Consider the following 18,375-nt stretch of genomic DNA (forward strand, 5'->3'; position numbering starts at 1 on the left):
AGCGACAAAGATTGGATTAACTTTTTAGTGCATTCCAGGTCCATAGGATGGATTATCTTCATCCTCTGCAAACTCCTCCTCCAGTTTCCTCTTGTTCCTCCTCCTGTTTACTCTTGCTTGTATTTCTAGACTCTTTACAGCCCTGTCTGCAGCCCGAAGGCGTTCCTTGTCTAAAGCAAGCATCGCTCGTACCATGTTAGAACCTATCTTCATTCCCATATTTCTAAATACCTTGCACCTTACAATGTTGCCATCATTGAAAGTCGCAACAGCATCATACACACCAAAGTGAAGTTTTTCTATTCCAACAAATACAGTCTTGGGGATTCTCGACCATATAACACTATTTACACTTTCATTGGGGTTTTGAGTTTTTCCGTGAAAACACTTTTTCAACAGTTCAGGTGCTGCTTAAGTCTCTGAAAATAGGTTTTATCACCTCCATTATTGCATGAGGCAGACTATGCTTATGAGTGTACACTTCACCAGTTAGCAATCCTTTGTTATATTTACACCAACTGTCTTCTTCTTTGGGACACAAGCTATGTTGGGGATTTTCATCGTCTTTATTGTTTACAGTTATAACACATACCTTTGGCTTTCCAAAATTTCTCCTTTTCTTAAAAGCCTTCAGAGGATTTCTAATAACTTTACTTTTACTCATTATTATACTTCAACAAAACAGAGACTCAAGAAACAGAATTAATTACGAATATTTTCGAGATAACGACAGAGTAAATAAACATGAAACAATCGACAATCACACCAGCGATATATATTGAACCATGACAGGTTAGCCACAACACATACTTTATCTCACATCACTAAAATGTACCTGATGAACACGGACGTTAATAATAACACCATTAGACAGCAGTTTAACAGCGCCACAGTGGGTCACGCCCATGTAGAACACATTTCAAAAAAAAATTAAAAATAGTTGTAGTCTTCGGAATTGAATAAATTATATATCTATTAAAAGGTAATAGTCTGCAGATTCAGAATACGCAAAAAAGTAAAAATTGAACTTTTCATGATTTTGAGCCTTTCCGGAGCCCCTTAAAATGTGAAATTTAAATACACAAAGTGATCACGTCGTATATAGAGTGATGAATCGCCGTCTTTCTTTGCATATCCAACTGATGGCGTGAAAAGCATTCAAATAAATAACTGAAGCTTCATGTCGACCGAAGTTTTGAGAAACGTGTGTACATCGATTGTAATAGTGGCTGATTATGGCTGCTATCTCTGCTGAAGACAGAAAACATACTCGTATCATATTAAGCGATATTGCTCGAAGCAGACTGCTAAGATCACTGACTATGGTAAAAATTCTAGTAGCTTCAAACAGTGTCAACGGATCACGAATGAAACATATAAACGTTGATTCAAGAAGGTATATTTCCGTCTAAAGCATAGTCACGGCTACAATGAAGAACACAACCGTCTATATATGGAACACGTGGGACAATAGATCAGTACAAAGAAAGATTTAAACAAAAGAATTTCATATACTTAGAAAGCGCTGGAAACCCTTCGCTAGACGAGGGTGTGATGAATTCAGCTGCTCTAGCATTCGTTGTGGACTAATATAAACAATTGTTCCATGCCTCGACAACTAATCTCACAGACCAACGAACTTTAATTTTGAACACAGATAATTTCACGCTAATTATCTGGAATTGCTATAAGAGGCGATGAGAAAGTTAGCATTCGAAGTATGTAGAGTGTACAATCGGGTCGCTAAACAAGCAAAAGCACCATAAGCAGTGAGGCAACCATCCACTGACACAAGAGGTTAAACATACCAGGTGGGTGGAAAAGCGCGTTATGCTGCGCGAAGGCGTACGGAACTGTTGGCCGCGCATTACCGTCTGACAAGAATCGTCGTCCCATCAAGGCCATTTTTAAGGGAGATATCAGGACTAAAGGGCGTGTGCTCGACTGTTTCCCACTTGAGTTGGCGTAACTTCTGCGTTACGACATTTGCAATATGGAGAAATCCTGCCGAAGACGCATTCTTCATTCTCCGATGGTTGTCTACCGGTATTTATCCTGCGAAAGCAAATAAAAGAATAATTGCACGATGGTCCAGTTCGGACGCATTTTATAATACCGTCGACATAGTTCACGTTTCAAATTGTTCAAATGGCTCTGAGCACTATGGGACTTAACATCTGAGGACATCAGTCCCCTAACCTTAGAAAGACTTAAACCTAACTAACCTAAGGACATCACGCACATCCATGCCCGAGGCAGGATTCGAACCTGCGACCGTAGCAGCAGCGCGGTTCCGGACTGAAGCGCCTAGAACCGCTTGGTCACAGCGGCCGGCAGTTCACATTACCGCACGCACGCCGGAAAGATACGAATGCCACAGTAGTCCTTCACTATACGTCGATGCTTATATCCGTTGTATTTACGTTGTAGCAAAGCCTTCAAACGGAGCCGGCCGGTAGTGGCCGAGCAGTTCTAGGCGCTATAGTCCGGAACCGCGCGACTGCTACGGTCGCAGGTTCGAATCCTGCCTCGGTCATGGATGTGTGTGATGTCCTTAGGTTAGTTAGGTTTAAGTAGTTCTAAGTTCTAGGTGACTGATGACCTCAGAAGTGAAGTCCCATAGTGCTGAGAGCCATTTGAACCATTTTTTGAACCTTCAAACGGAAACTTTTTGGACGCCCAATTTATAAATACTAATACGCGAAGCGCCGGCATGTATGGCAGGATCTCGATAAACACTAGTAACGCGATAACTGCGAGTAATCAACGGAGAGCGGCTGCAATTCCCCCTAAAAACCATAGCAGAGTCTCTGCTCACAGTACCACGCCGACTGGTGCCTCAAGAAAGACTAGACTTCCCTTTCCCGGTTTAACTCACAAGTTCCCAGGTGAAACCGCGGCACTCTGGCTTCTAATTGGCTAGCGCAACAGCTCCTCAACGTGTTTTACTTCATACATCCCCACCGAGTTCGACAAAGACACCGATACTTTCAGAGATCGATTGATCGGCGCAGCAACGTCTTTGGAGAGTGTCTGCGACTTAGAATACGCGGGAGAAAAATCGGTTCTGGAGTTTGTGTTTGTGACATGCAACTGTCAAAACAAAAATTTGATTGCAAATGAAACACACACGGCTTTGGTTGCCCAATACAGCACATTTATCCGCCATTAACATGGCTCTGAGCACTGTGGGACTTAACTTCTGAGGTCATCAGTCCCCTAGAACTTAGAACTACTTAAACCTAACTAACCTAAGGACATCACACACATCCATGCCCAAGGCAGGATTCTAACTTGCGACCGCAGCAATCACGCGGTTCCAGACCGAAGCGCCTACAACCGCTCGGCCACAGCAGCCATTTACAAGAAGTTTGTGTTTTTCATCCATAATGTATAAAATATTCTACCAGAACCGACGGAACAGATAATCAGTGCAAAAATGTGTTTATGTCTGGACACAAAATTTCTTTTAACTTTGTAGGCAGTTGTATCACAGAGCGCATGATAGTGAGGATAATACGTCAACACGATATCTACCAAAAAGTCGATGTGTCAGACAGTGGACATTTCTAAATTACAAGTATGTACTGCAAAAATAACAGGCGCCTTTGGTAAATGCAGTCGGTTGTGAAGTGCTAATTTAAAGTGGCTGCTAGTACTCCATCAAAAGTAAGTGCCAAAGCGTCAAACTTCCGACTTTCGTCGTCAAAAAGCAGAAAGCGCCAGAATTTTTTTTATTCCCTCTCCGCGTTCCTGCCTTCCCTTTTTCTATCAAAAGAACCGGCAGTTTCAGTCGGTAGAATTTCCCTTTGAAACAGGCCGCTGGACTTTAGCAGATCTGTATTCCCCCACGGATGTTGCACGTGGCGATAGGGAGGATTAAATAAGGGCGGAGGAGCGGGCTTTGGGGTTAGGCCGGGCCGCGTTTCGTTTCTATTCTCCGCGCGGACAATACGTGCGGCGAATATGGAGAGCGCCGCGCTGGCCGAATGCTCGCTGCCGTCAGCTCGAAATCCCTTTGCCACTGCGGTCGGCCGCCTGCGTTCCGCAGAGGGGCGCATAGCCCAACGCACAGTGTACAGGCCGAAACAGCAGGTGGCAGCCAAGTAAAGCTACTGTCCAAACTGTTGTGACGAAGCTAACGTTTGTTGGACTGATCCTGATCGGGGGCACACTTGATTGTGGAAAGCAGTGACGATAGGCTACTATTGGCTTCCCAGCCATATCAATGTTCTTTGCCTCAATATTTTGTTCTGCACTAGGTAATCAGTGATGTCAGACACGAGGAAGGTTTGCTGAGGATCAACGGCAGATGATACAAAAATCGTTGCATGTGCTGACGATGTGATGAAGTGGGAAGACAATGAGCAGAAATTGGAAGGCCAACCTGAAAGATGCCTGTTTAATCGGCGCTTTCATTTCTTCGCATTACTTCTTACTTGTTGCTCACGATATACAAAACGTTAACCAATATTTTGGGAAATTTTGGAGAATGGATGTAGGACTTAATAACCGGAAAAAAGCTTCGTATATACTTATCATCAATGTTTTTTCACTTTCTAAGTAACAGACACCTTTTGTTCTTACGTTGTTTACTTCGTTTTGGTAGCTTTTTTTCAAATTTTCAGCTTGCTTCTATTGATATTTCTTTTTTTTGAAATGTTGTCTTCTAAACGCGATATGAAACGCTCAAACTGTTTACCATTAGCTCCAACACAATCTTCCAAACGCCGCCATGGATTGTCTTAACTCGCACCCACATTTCAGGTGACCGTCGTATATGCTGTAATCTGTCTTGAATACTTGTGAAGAATTTCAACATTTTCAATAAGACTTGAATACGTTACGTACTTTAAATTCCCACAAAATATCCATCTCATAGGTCTTGGGACAGCAACATCCTGGCCTGCTTGATCTCCTAATATCACTCCACTGGATTGCCTGTTGACTTTACTGCGACCTCTGCAGTTGAACTTGTAGCTCCCGTCATTGCCACGAAATATCTCCCAAAAAGTCAGTTAAATATCGAACAAATAACAATACATACAGAGTGAACAACAACTTCGCCGACAAACTTTTAGAGGTGATAGAATGGGACAAAACAAGGAAAAACATGGCCAGTAAACATGGGCTCTAAAGTGCGTATCTTAAGAATTATGAGTACTTGTTCGTCTTCGCTACTGTTAAAAGTATATCTTCTACTGAAAAAGTGCTGATAGCTCTAATGTATAGCTTTTAGCGTCCATGTTTTACTGCGCTTTGTTATTTGTTTTGATCCATACTACCTCCTTCCAGAATATCGATTGCTAGGAGCATGCAATAGAAGTGTCCCAGAGTATCGAAGATGAACAAGCGCTCATCAGATGTGTATTTTAGAACCAATGTTTAATAGACTTTTTTTCCTTTTTTTGGTCAACAGTATAACCTCTGAAAAATCGCCTTTAGGACTGTGTATTACACACGCTCTATTACTATTATTATAAGTTACATACACAATCTATTTGTGAAAACCGTATCAAAATCAACTGCAGTTAACGTTTAAGGAGTCATAACGCATGCTCCGTTCATCGCCACAGCCTACCATCACGTTACAAAGGGTCTGAGGACAATCAAATCACATTCTGACTGTAACCTATAACCATTGAAATAAATGTTTTATTGCGGTCGAGACTGTATTTATTACATTTTTAAAGAATTTTCAGCCAGACCGCTGTTTCTCCGCGAGAAATGTTCTCAAAAATTACTAATGGAAATGATTAATGAATCGAGACTAAGGAAATGGGTCGAAACTGTGGAAAGAATGGATATGACCCACAGCACCAAAGTGACCTATGTCAAAATTCTGTTTCAGAACATCCGTTATTCACCATTTGCGGAACTCCAGACAGGATTTACGTGGAACTTACATGTTTCATTGGATTATTATCATCGATGATATTATGGTTTATAGTATCGACAGTTACCGAGCGACGTGGCGCAGTGGTTAGCGCACTAGAGTCGAATTCGGAAGGACGACGGTTCAAATCCGCGTCCTGACATCCTGATTTAGGTTTTCGGTGATTTCCCTAAGTCACTTCCGGAAAACGCCGGGATGGTTCCTTCCAAAGGGCGCGGCCGGTTTCCTTCCCCATACTTTATTAATCTCTGCCTCAGTTCCGTCTCTAATGACCTCATTGTCGACGGGACATTAAACATTACTCACCTGCTCCTCATCCTCCTCCTCCTCCTCTTCCTGTATCGACAGTTCAGTTGCCTGCAAAGGTAGTTACACTGAACATGCACACCATGAAGTGGCCGAGTGTATCACACACAGTATCACATTCTTGTATAATCTGTTATTACATTACTGGCCATTAACATTCCTACACCACGAAGATGACCTGCTAGAGACGCGAAATTTAACCGACAGGAAGAAGATGCTGTGATATGCAAATGATTAGCTTTTCAGAGCGTTTACACAAGGCTGGCGCCGGTGGCGACACCTCCAACGTACTGACATGAGGCAAGTTTCCAACCGATTTCTCATACGCAAACAGCAGTTCACCGGCGTTGCCTTGTGAAAAGTTGTTGTGATGCCTCGTGTAAGGAGGAGAAATGGGTACCATCACGTTTCAGACTTTGATAATGGTCAGACTGTACCCTATCGTGATTGCGGTTTACCGTATCGCTACATTGCTTCTCGCGTTGTTCGAGATCCAATGACTGTTAGCAGAATATGGAATCGGTGGGTTCAGGAGGGTAATACGGAACGCCGTGCTGGATCCCAACGGCCTCGTATCACTAGCAGTCGAGATGACAGGCATCTTATCCGCATGGCTGTAACGGATTGTGCAGCCACGTCTCGATCCCTGAGTCAACAGATGGGGACGTTTGCAAGACAACAACCATCTGCACGAACAGTTCTACAACGTTTGCAGCAGCATGGACTATCAGTTCGGAGACCATGGCTCCGGGTACCCTTGACGCTGCATCACAGACAGGAGCGCCGGCGATGGTGTACTCAACGACGAACCTGGGTGCAAGAATGGTAGAACGTCATTTTTACGGATGAATCCAGGCTCTGTTTACAGCATCATGATGGTCGCATCCGTGTTTGGCAACATCGCGGTGAACGCACATTGGAAGCGTGTACTCGTCATCGCCATACTGGCGTATCCCCCGGGGTGATGGTATGGGGTGCCATTAGTTACACGTCTCGGTCACCTCTTGTTCGCATTGACGGCGCTTTGAACAGTGGACGTTACATTTCAAATGTGTTAAGACCCGTGACTCTACCCTTCATTCGATCCCTGCGAAACCCTACATTTCAGCAGGATAATGCACGACCGCATGTTGCAAGCCCTGTACGGGCCTTTCTGGATACAGAAAATGTTTGACTGCTGCCCTGGCCAGCACATTCTCCAGATCTGTCACCAATTGAAAACGTCTGGTCAATGGTGGCCGAGCAACTGACTCGTCACAATACGCCGGTCACTACTCTTGATGAACTGTGGTATCGTGTTGAAGCTGCTTGGGCAGCTGTACCTGTATACGCCATCCAAGCTCTGTTTGACTCAATGCCCAGGCGTATCAAGGCCGTTATTGCGGCCAGAGGTGGTTGTTCTGGGTAGTGATTCCTCAGGATCTATGCACCCAAATAGCGTGAAAATGTAATCGCATGTCTGTTCTACTTTAATATATTTGTCCAATGAATACCCGTTTATCATCTGCATTTCTTCGTGGTGTAGAAATTTTAAAGGCCAGTAGTATACAATAACGTTATTATTATGGTTATTATTATTAGTGTCGTTGTTATAATATATTTACTCTGTTACAGGTGAGTTGTTCTACTGTTCCGCTAACACATGAAGCTACAACGTCAAAGTGAGTAGCCCCTAACTATCCATTTATTTGTACTACCTGCTTAAGTATATGAAACGGCGCTGGGATTCAATAAAAAAAAGTTTTATTCTTCATCCGTCAACATCTCGAAGTATTCTAATAGTAAGCTCAGTTTCCTACGACGAATGCGTGTCCGAGTAACCTATAAACCGAAAGAAGCATTACAAAAAAGAAGATAGTATTTTACTGGCGCACACCATTATCGAGTGTATTATTTTCACTTGGTTTCATTACGTATTTTACATCCACATCACCGTTGTTATTACCACATTTATACCGATCTTCAACAGTGCGTACATTCAAGAAAGTAAGATTAGTTTTATAGTAACGGTAATGAAAACGCACTCTGTTTTTTATGATATAATTCCCAACCACATAATTTCTCGTAAAACTATAAATCTGAAGCACTTTTCGTATTATTAGACCCTTACAAACCGATAGAGGAGACCCGAATAATTCCTCCAGTACTTTTTGACCCCCCCCCCCCCCTTGTGGAATGAACGGCTCGTGAAATATCCTCCCGGCATTGCGGTGTGATTTGTAACTACCTCGCATAATGCTTCATAACATATTCATACGACATAAACTTGGCCCCACGGTAGCACGCCGCAGGGTTGTAATTATGCTAAGTGTCGGTGCGCAGCGAACCGGCCGCTCTGTGTTTCACGGGCTAGCAGTACTCCAGTTGTGGGTTGAGCCCAATTCAAAGACGGAATTTGTCGAGCTGCGGCTTTGTGCGTAATTACGCAGATCACGAGCTCTGGCTCTGACGTCCGCGACTCCGCAGCGAAGCCCGGCTGTATCGGACGAGGTAGAATTGCTTGTTACCTGCGTTCCGTTAGCACGTAGTTTCTGGCCCCTCGCCTGCACATAATACCGTCACACGGCAAACGCAATCCGGGAAGGTCCTTGCGATGTCCCCCGTCGCAAAGCTGGCTTACTCGTTACGCCAGCTGACGTATCGATGGCGGCCGGAATCTGTTCGTGGCCACGGGGCACTATTTTGGACTGGCCAATCAGCCGATCACTGACGTTGTTCAGCTGTAAGCTCGCTACAGACGCTACTGCTTATCTGGTGATGGTGTGATGTACACTACATGATCAGAGGTATCCAGTGGACATTAACATTAGGGTAGTGCAACCCTTTATGACGGCCAGAAATCTGCTGGGAACATTTTCAACTTGGTGACAGAATGTCAGAAGACTGGAGTTCTACGGATCGGAGCGTGGAATGTCACATCCCTTAATCGGGCAGGAAGGTTAGAAAATTTAAAAAGGGAAATGGATAGGTTAAAGTTAGATATAGTGGGAATTAGTGAAGTTCGGTGGCAGGAGGAACAAGACTTTTGGTTAGGTGAATACAGGCTTATAAATACAAAATCAAATAACGGTAATACAGGAGTAGGTTTAATAACGAATTTAAAAAAATAGGAGTGCGGGTAAGCTACTACAAACAGCAAAGTGAACGCATTATTTTGGCCAAGATAGACACGAAGCCCATGCCTACTACAGTAGTACAAGTTTATACGACAACTAGCTCTGCAGATGATGAAGAAATTGATGAAATGTATGATAAGATAAAAGAAATTATTCAGGTAGTGAAGGGAGACGAAAATTTAATTTAATAGTCATGGGTGACTGGAAAAAGAGAGTACGAAAAGGGAGAGAAGGAAACATAGTAGGTGAATATGGATTGGGGGTAATAAATGAAAGAGGAAACCGTCTGGTAGAATTTTGCACAGAGCATACCTTAATGATAGCAAACACTAGGTTCAAGAATCATAAAAGAAGGATGTATACAATGAAGAATCCTGGAGATACTAGAAGGTATCAGATAGATTATATAATGGTAAGACAGAGATTTAGGAACCAGGTTTTAAATTGTAAGACATTTCCAGGGGCAGATGTGGACTCTGACCACAATCTATTGTTTATGAACAGTAGATTAAAACTGAAGAAACTGCAAAAAGGTGGGAATTTATGGAGATGGGACCTGGATAAACTGACTAAACCAGAGGTTGCACAGAGTTTCAGGGAGAGCATAAGGGAACAATTGACAGGAGTGGGGGAAAAATACAGTAGAAGAAGAATGGGTAGCTTTGAGGGATGAAACAGTGAAGGCAGCAGATGAGCCGGCCGCTGGTGGCCGAGCGGTTCTGGCGCTACAGTCTGGAACCGCGCGACCGCTACGGTCGCAGGTTCGAATCCTGCATCGGGCATGGATGTGTGTGTTGTCGTTAGGTTAGTTAGGTTTAAGTAGTTCTAAGTTCTAGGGGACTTATGACCTCAGCAGTTGAGTCCCATAGTGTTCAGAGCCATTTGAACCATTTTTGCAGCAGAGGATCAAATAGGTAAAAAGACGAGGGCTAGTAGAAAACCTTGGGTAACAGGAGAAATATTGAATTTAATTGCTGAAAGGAGAAAATATAAAAATGCAGTAAATGAAGCAGGCAAAAAGGAATACAAAAGTCTCAAAAATGATATCGACACGAAGTGCAAAATGGTTAAGCAGGGATGGCTAGAGGACAAATGTAAGGATGTAGAGGCTTATCTCACGAGGGGTAGGATAGATACTGCCTACAGGAAAATTAAAGAGACCTTTGGAGAAAAGAAAACCACTTGTATGAATATCAAGAGCTTTGATGGAAACCCAGTTCTAAGCAAAGAAGGGAAAGCAGAAAGGTGGAAGGAGTATATAGAGGGTCTATATAAGGGCGATGTACTTGAGGACAATATTATGGAAATGGAAGAGGATGTAGATGAAGAAGAAATGGGATATACGATACTGCGTGAAGAGTTTGACAGAGCACTGAAAGACCTAAGTCGAAACAAGACCCCAGGAGTAGACAACATTCCATTAGAACTACTGACGGCCTTGGTAGAGCCAGTCCTGCAAAAACTCTACCATCTGGTGAGCAAGATGTATGAGACAGGCGAAATACCCTCAGACTTCAAGAAGAATATAATAATTCCTATCCCAAAGAAAGCAGGTGTTGACAGATGTGAAAATTATCGAATTATCAGTTTAATAAGTCACAACTGCAAAATACTAACGCGAATTCTTTACAGACGAATGGAAAAACTGGTAGAAGACGACCTCGGGGAAGATCAGTTTCGATTCCGTGGATATGTTGGAACAGGCGAGGCAATACTGACTCTACGACTTACCTTAGAAGAAAGATTAAGGAAAGGCAAACCTACGTTTCTAGCATTTGTAGGCTTAGAGAAAGCTTTTGACAATGTAGACTGGAATACTCTTTCAAATTCCAAAGGTGGCAGGGGTAAAATACAGTGAGCGAAAGGCTATTTATAATTTGTACAGAAACCAGATGGCAGTTATAAAAGTCGAGGGGCACGTAAGCGAAGCAGTGGTTGGGAAGGGAGTGAGACAGGGTTGTAGCCTCTCCCCGTTGTTATTCAATCTGTATATTGAGCAAGCAGTAAAGGAAACAAAAGAAAAATTCGGAGTATGTATTAAAATCCATGGACAAGAAATAAAAACTTTGAGGTTCGCCGATGACATTGTAATTCTGTCGGAGACAGTAAAGGACTTGGAAGAGCAGTTGAACGGAATGTACAGTGTCTTGAAACGAGGATATAAGATGGACATCAACAAAAGCAAAACCTGGATAATGGAATGTAGTCGAATTAAGTCGGGTGATGCTGAGGGAATTAGATTAGGAAATGAGACACTTAAAGTAGTAAAGGAGTTTTGCTATTTGGGAGCAAAAGTATTTGTATGGAGTGTAGCCATGTATGGAAGTGAAACATGGACGAGAAATAGTTTGGACAAGAAGAGAATAGAAGTTTCTGAAATGTGGTGCTACAGAAGAATGCTGAAGATTAGATGGGTAGATCACATAACTAATGAGGAGGTATTGAAAAGAATTGGGGAGAAGAGGAGTTTGTGGCACAACTTGACAAGAAGAATGGACCGGTTGGTAGGACACGTTCTGAGGCATCAAGTGATCACAAATTTAGCATTGGAGGGCAGCGTGGAGGGTAAAAATCGTAGAGGGAGACCAAGAGATGAATACACTAAGCAGATTCAGAAGGATGTAGGTTGCAGTAAGTTCTGGGAGATGAAGAAGCTTGCACAGGATAGAGTAGCATGGAGAGCTGCATCAAACCAGTCTCAGGACTGAAGACTACAATAACAACAACGACTGAATATCTGGGAACGAATGACAGCATATTTTTCAAGAGCCGAAACCAGATAATGTACTATTGTTGGACGCTGGCGTGTGGAGGCGGCCATAGTACAGCTCTGATCATCACTTCAGGGTAGTTCTGTACATAGACTGTCACCTGTAATTGTGACAATTACGGATGGTTTGAAAATGGACGCATGTGTCCGAAACTAAATACCTTCAAGAAGTAAAGAAAAAAAAAAGATATTTCTCAAAGCAACTTATGACGGAGCTACAATAATTTATTCGATCCACATTTGCTAATTGTGCACCTGACGCCTGAATTTTATTCTGAAATTTGTACCGCATTTGCTGAGAAAACAATAGCTATGAATAAAATCAGAAACAGAAACGTTCGAATGATTGCACAAATACACTCCTGGAAATTGAAATAAGAACACCGTGAATTCATTGTCCCAGGAAGGGGAAACTTTATTGACACATTCCTGGGGTCTGATACATCACATGATCACACTGACAGAACCACAGGCACATAGACACAGGCAACAGAGCATGCACAATGTCGGCACTAGTACAGTGTATATCCACCTTTCGCAGCAATGCAGGCTGCTATTCTCCCATGGAGACGATCGTAGAGATGCTGGATGTAGTCCTGTGGAACGGCTTGCCATGCCATTTCCACCTGGCGCCTCAGTTGGACCAGCGTTCGTGCTGGACGTGCAGACCGCGTGAGACGACGCTTCATCCAGTCCCAAACATGCTCAATGGGGGACAGATCCGGAGATCTTGCTGGCCAGGGTAGTTGACTTACACCTTCTAGAGCACGTTGGGTGGCACGGGATACATGCGGACGTGCATTGTCCTGTTGGAACAGCAAGTTCCCTTGCCGGTCTAGGAATGGTAGGACGATGGGTTCGATGACGGTTTGGATGTACCGTGCACTATTCAGTGTCCCCTCGACGATCACCAGTGGTGTACGGCCAGTGTAGGAGATCGCTCCCCACACCATGATGCCGGGTGTTGGCCCTGTGTGCCTCGGTCGTATGCCGTCCTGATTGTGGCGCTCACCTGCACGGCGCCAAACACGCATACGACCATCATTGGCACCAAGGCAGAAGCGACTCTCATCGCTGAAGACGACACGTCTCCATTCGTCCCTCCATTCACGCCTGTCGCGACACCACTGGAGGCGGGCTGCACGATGTTGGGGCGTGAGCGGAAGACGGCCTAACGGTGTGCGGGACCGTAGCCCAGCTTCATGGAGACGGTTGCGAATGGTCCTCGCCGATACCCCAGGAGCAACAGTGTCCCTAATTTGCTGGGAAGTGGCGGTGCGGTCCCCTACAGCACTGCGTAGGATCCTACGGTCTTGGCGTGCATCCGTGCGTCGCTGCGGTCCGGTCCCAGGTCGACGGGCACGTGCACCTTCCGCCGACCACTGGCGACAACATCGATGTACTGTGGAGACCTCACGCCCCACGTGTTGAGCAATTCGGCGGTACGTCCACCCGGCCTCCCGCATGCCCACTATACGCCCTCGCTCAAAGTCCGTCAACTGCACATACGGTTCACGTCCACGCTGTCGCGGCATGCTACCAGTGTTAAAGACTGCGATGGAGCTCCGTATGCCACGGCAAACTGGCTGACACTGACGGCGGCGGTGCACAAATGCTGCGCAGCTAGCGCCATTCGACGGCCAACACCGCGGTTCCTGGTGTGTCCGCTGTGCCGTGGGTGTGATCATTGCTTGCACAGCCCTCTCGCAGTGTCCGGAGCAAGTATGGTGGATCTGACACACTGGTGTCAATGTGTTCTTTTTTCCATTTCCAGGAGTGTAGAAGTATCTCTTACCTGTGGGACCGTGTTATGATATGATATAAAATCCAGGTGCTTCGTAGGAAGTCTTCCATATGGTGACTGAGTTTACCCGAATCTGACGCAAGCCAAAATAGCCAGTTCTCTAAATGGGGTACAAAACAATACGATAAGTTTCTCAAGCATCCTCATGTCTGAACCTCAAGCATCGTCGACCAAGGAGAGTATTTCATCGCATCAGTTCGCTGGGATGGTTGGCCTTCACGTACAATAAGAGACAGCTTTTTCTTCTCTTGGCGCTGTAAATTCAACAGGTGCCTCACTGGTTCTTTGCATTTCCACAGGCTTTTGAGTTCCGACTCGACCGTTCCTTCAGCAGTGCTACGGTAGCCACGTTGCGTTTTGCATGCAGATTACCTCACGCCAAATTTACGGCGAAGCACTCATCCTGCTTTTGGGCAGAGCCGTAAAAGTGAAGGTCGCTGTCGCGCACGCCACACGCACGTGCGAGGGCGACAGCTTGGCTCCCCTTGCCGCTGTGGCCAAGCGCCGCTCTTTCTGCTCATTGACCACAAATATTTACGTTTAGTAAAAGAATTCGTAGGAATAGTATATTAGGCATCATGAAGTAATAGTGATGTCTCTACGGTCTCATAAATTGATAACAATAAAAAATGGTGCGTAAGATGTGTAACGTCCCCTTAGAAAAATTAATGAATTATTGTGCTGATAAACATCTTACGTTATTTGATTTTCAAACAGCTGAGCAAAACTGAACGTACTCAGACATTCACTAAAGTGACACACAATATTTTTAGCCCAATGCAATCTGACTTTCAGTAATCCCTACAAAAGAATGGCCCTGACTAACAATAACCTATACCTTTCATGAATTCTTACCTCACAAAAATCTTCGTTACTCGAACTACTGCAATACAGCGAGCGCCAATACTGTCAGGTAAATAAAAGATTCTAACTACTGAAGGCACTAACTACTGATAGGCATAGTTAGCAAATGAAAGATTTTGATAGAGAACAAACAATGTATTTACCTTAATAGTGTTCAAAAGTCTTATATATATATATATCACTTCATGACATCCAGTCTCACAAATTTACTGTCTCTGTCATCCGCTCTCAAAACTCCGCCATCTCACTCCCCACATCCACCACTGCTGGCGGCTCACCTCCAACTGCGCAACTCTACGCGCTGTTAACAGCCAACTGCCCAACACTACAATAGCATATACTCCTACAATGCAAACCAACCACAGCCTTCACACAGCACAGTCAGTGATTTTCATATAGAGCGCTACGTGGCGTTACCAACATGAAAACCTAAACAGCCTACTTACAGATGTACATCTTTTTTCATTTCAAGCGTTAAGCATCAACCTCTTGCGATACCCATCATTTCCCTAGTCTTCTTTGATTTCTTCTCCCCTTAGCAGGAAGAATTCGAAATGAATCAATTTCATCTCAGGATTGCTGTCCATTTGACAAACAGTGACAAACAACTCGGAGAACTGATCAGAAATTTTGTGAAACGTTTCCATAGAAAATGTGTTGCGATCGTATGGGCTGTATGGGAATGTGTATGTGGTGTGGATGATCAAATAAAATACAATCTCGCTCATTAACTAGCCGAAAATAGCAGTTCTAAACTGTTCACAAGTTCCATATCAGCTTCGAGCTCCCAGTGCTACTGCACGGAAAGATTGACTAGGGACGATCGCCGTATTGTGCACCAAGAACATCGTAACACCTACACTTCTACGACTCCCATTCGAGGACTAGTAATGGATTCTCTTAAACATTCTGTGTCATTTCGTACCATTAGTCGGAGACTAAGAAGGTAACTGCGAGGAAACTGTGGGATACTGGAGAAATACTACAGTTGATCGATGAAAGAAGGAAGTACACAAACGTTCAGGGGAAAATCAGGAATAAAGAAGCATAAGCCAGTTATAGATGAAATAAATAGGAAGAGCAAGGAAACTAAATCCAAATGATTGTATGAAAAATGTGAAGAAACATAAAAAAAATTATTGTAGGAAGGACTGACTCAGCATATAGAAGAGTCAGAACAGCCTTCGGTGACGTTAAAAACAAGGGCGATTACATCAAGAGTGCAATGGTAATTCCACTGTTAAATGCAGAAGTGAGAGCAGATAGGTGGGAATGGTACATTTGGCATCTATGAGCGGGAAGACTTGTCTAATGTGACTGAAGAAGAAACAGGAATCGAAGGGAAGAGATACGGGATCCAATATAAGAATCGGAATTTAAAAGATCATTGGAAGACTTAAGATAAAATAAGGCAGAAGGCATAGATAATATTCCATCAGAAATTCTAAAATCACTGGGGGAGGTGCCAACAAAACCACTACTCAAGTTGGTGTGTAGAATGTATGAGACTGGCGATATACCACCCGAATTTCAGAAAAAATATGATCCCACAGTTTCGAAGACTGCAAGAGCTGACAAGGGCGAGAATTACCGCACAAACAGCTTAACAGCTCATGCATAAAAGTTGCTGAGAAGAATAATATACAGAAGAATGGAAAAGAAAATTGAGGATCTGTAGACGACGATCAGTTTGGCTTTAGAAAAGGTAAAGGCACCAGAGAGGCAATTGTGAAATTGCAGTTGATAATGGAAGCAAGAATAAAGAACAATCAAGACACGTTCATAAGATTTGTCGACACGGAAAAAGCGATCGACAGTGTCAAATCCTGCAAGATGTTTGAAATTCTGAGAAAAATTGGGGTAAGCTTTAGAGAGAGACGGGTAATACACAACATGTACAAGGGTCATTAGGGAATAATGAGAGTGGAAGATCAAGAACAAAGTGCACGAATTAAAAAGGGAGTAAGACAGGGATGTAGACTTTCGCCCCTATTGTTCGATCGATACTTCGAAGAAGCAATGACTGATGTAAAAGAAACGTTCAGGAGTGCAATTAAAATTCACTGTGGAAGGATATCAGTGATAAGATTCACTGACGGCATTGCTTTCATCAGTTAAAGTAAAGAAGAATTACAAGATCTGCTGAATGGAATGAACAGACTGCTGAGTACAGAAAATGGATTGAGAGTAAACGAAGAAAAACGAAAGTAATGAGAAGTAGCGGCAGTGAGAACCGCTTGAAACTTAACATAAGGATTGGTTATCACGAAGTAGATGAACCTGAGTATTTTCGATCTCTAGGCATCAAAATAACCCATGACGGACGGAGCAAAAAGGACGTACGAGTAAAAATGAGACTAGCACTGGCAAAAAGAGCATTCCTTGCCATGGGAATTCTGCTAATATCAGACATAGTCGTGAATTTGAGGGCGACATTTCTGATAATGTACGTTTGGAGCCCAGTATTGTATGATAGAGAAACATCAAATATGGGAAAATCGGAAAAGAAGAGACTCGAAGCAGTTAAGGCGTGGTGTTACGGTAGAAGGTTGAAAGCTGGATGGACTGATAAGGCATGGAATGAGGAAGTTCTCCACTAAATCGGCAAGGAAAGGAATATATGGAACACAAGAAGGGATAGGATGGTGGGATATCTGTTGAGACATCTCGGGAGAACTTCCATCGCGTTAGAGGGAGCTGCAGAGGGTAAAAGCTGTTGGGGAAAACAGAGACAGGAATATATTCAGCAAATAATTGAGGACTTAGGTTGCGATCCCGAGTTCGAGTCTCAGTCCGGCACGCAGTTTCCATAGAAATTTTCATATCAGCGCACACTCCGGTGCAGAATGATAATTTCATTCTGGAAACGTCCATCAGTCTGTAGCTAAGCCATGTCTCCACAGTATCCTTCCTTTCGGGAGTGCTAGTCTTAGCCGGCCGTTGTGGCCGAGCGGTTCTAGGCGCTTCAGTCTGGAACCGCGCGACCGCTACGGTCGCAGATTCGAATCCTGCCTTGGGCATGGATGTGTGTGATGTCCTTAGGTTAGTTAGGTTTAAGTAGTTCTAAGTTCTAGGGGACTGATGACCTCCGATGTTAAGTCCCATAGTGCTTAGAGCCATTTGAACCATTTTTGAAGTGCTAGTCTTGCAAGGTTCGCAGGAGAGCTTCTGTGAAGTTTGGAAGGTAGGAGACGAGGTACTGGCCGAAGTAAAGCTGTGAGGACGGGGCGTGAGTCGTGCTTGGGTAACTCAGTCGGCAGAGCACGTGCCCGCGATAGGCAAGAGTACCACACAGTTTTAATCTGCCAGGAAGTTTCGTATCAGCGCACAGTCCGCTGCTGAGTCAAAATTTTATTCTGAAACATTAGATAAGTCTTCCAACTAGAGCCATGATTAAAGTGCGGGCAGCGTCCATGCTGTACCTCTAGCCGCAGTGGTCCAGGAAAGAAAACTGTGCTTTGTCTTACTGTCGATATGCGAACACTAGTTCAAATCTCAGCCTCGCTGACCCATGATTGGTCAGTCGGATACCATCTTCAGTTACGGAGTATAGATATTCTCTGGCAATGCAGACAAAAGCTCTGGAATCCCAAGGAGACGAAACCAGTGGAAAGAGTGT

Source organism: Schistocerca nitens, chromosome 1 (assembly GCF_023898315.1).
Source record: "Schistocerca nitens isolate TAMUIC-IGC-003100 chromosome 1, iqSchNite1.1, whole genome shotgun sequence".
Lineage (NCBI taxonomy): Eukaryota > Metazoa > Arthropoda > Insecta > Orthoptera > Acrididae > Schistocerca > Schistocerca nitens.